At 40.2% G+C, this 1779-nt stretch overlaps 1 non-coding gene across 1 annotated transcript; it reads left to right on the forward strand.

Moving 5' to 3' along the window:
* The first annotated feature begins 204 nt into the window (after nt 1–204).
* Nucleotides 205–308, forward strand: LOC115070389. Its single transcript, XR_003849556.1, has one exon. It is a non-coding gene; the product is annotated as a U6 spliceosomal RNA (small nuclear RNA).
* Nucleotides 309–1779: the final 1471 nt, after the last annotated feature.

Below are 1779 nucleotides of genomic sequence, written 5' to 3' on the forward strand. Positions count from 1 at the left end.
GTTCCTTTCAAAGCTGTTGGTAGAAAAAACACATTCTGACATGTTTTTTATTTCCCCTTTTTAAAAACTATGGGCTTTGTGGTTTAAGAATTTCTGTCTACTTTAAAGCTTCTCTTTCAATGCTGAACTGTTCAGTTGTGCGGTGTTACAATACACAGTCATGTTCCAGATGGAAATGAAAATCAGTTTTTAAAAAGAAAACAGTTGCTCGCTTCAGCAGCACATATACTAAAATTGGAATGATACAGAGATTAGCATGGCCCCTGCACAAGGATGACATGCAAATTCATGAAGCGTTCCATATCTTTTTCAAAAAAAGAAAAAAAGAAAGAAAACGGCCAATTTACCTACCCTTCAACCGCTTAATGACGTTAGGCAGTCACTTGCTTTGCATCAAAGGCTTGTAGAAGTGATTGTGTGTAAGACCCTTTGTGAAACCCAAAATAGAGTATCAATAGCCAAAGAACAGCCTGTGCCCACAGGTTAGGAAATCTAATTCATCTGTGAGGTGAGATTCAAAACCAGGAAAGAAAAAATAATTCAAGTAACATCATCACGAGTTACGAAGTCCAAATACGAAAGTACCAAGTATTCCTAGATTGAAGACTTACACTCTGCAACATTAGAATAAGTAAAGAAACTAATTAATTAATAAAATCTTGTTCTAACTTAAAATACTTCCACGTTCTGTCACAGAATCAGCCACAACTGTGCTGACAGGGTCCAGTTTCTGCTGACGTGAGGAGGGGATCGTGAAACACGGTTCACACTCTAACTCAGGTACTGACTACTTCAACAGCTTTGAGCAAATTACTTTTCCTCTAGAAATCTCAAATTCCTTGTGTGCAATTTAGTAATGATTGCAGATTTTAGGCCATAAATTTATTGAAACAGTAGGGTAGTTGGATACTTTGTACAGGGATTAATACAGTGAGAACACAGCCAGGAGATGGTTGGTTAACTAGCCGTGTAAACTAGGACAGTTACAACATAGTACCTTCAAATGCCCGGGACTGTATTATACACTCTATAGAATTTTAAGTGTCCATAAACCCTGGAAGTCAATGTCATCTCTACTACAGAAATAAAAATCATGACACACACAGCGACAGACAGCAGTTCTCCAGAGGAAACACGAAGTCAAGATTCCACACTCCCTATGTTAACTCACCAGTCATCATCTCTGTGTCAGCCTGCTCCCAAAGTCGCTCCACAATCAATTTCAAAGCAAGCTGAGTGATGCTAGTTCTGGGAAAGACAGAGTAAATACACATCAATCCAAAGCCCCCAAAGAAATGTCAGAGTCTTAACTCACATGTCCTACTGCCTCCCTTACAGACCAGGCCATTCAAGTTTTCTTGTGAGACTGACCAAAGGTATTGATGTCACCATCTGTCCTACGTCACCATATGAATATTTAAGGGAAGCAGATGTGGGCCTCAGCACGTGCTGCCTTCGGTCGAGGTCTCAATCAGCAAACACCTCGCCTTACCTGTCAGAGCTGGTTACCAGTTCTCTAGCCTTTAACTGTTACAAAGTAGCCAAGAAATATAATAGCTCTCATTCCTAAGCCAAAACAATCCCTCAGAGATTCACCAACTTGAATCGAATAAAATAACGTAACTGGGTGTAGTGGCGAACACCTTTAATCCAAGTACTCGGGAGGCAGATGCAAGTAGATTTCTGAGAGTTCCAAGCCAGTCTGGTCTACACACAAGTTCCAGGCCATCCAGTGCAACATAGGGGGAATTGATACAATTTTTGCAAACTTGTATTTGG

This window comes from Nannospalax galili, unplaced genomic scaffold (genome assembly GCF_000622305.1).
Source record: "Nannospalax galili isolate Female #2095 unplaced genomic scaffold, S.galili_v1.0 scaffold215, whole genome shotgun sequence".
Taxonomy (NCBI): domain Eukaryota; kingdom Metazoa; phylum Chordata; class Mammalia; order Rodentia; family Spalacidae; genus Nannospalax; species Nannospalax galili.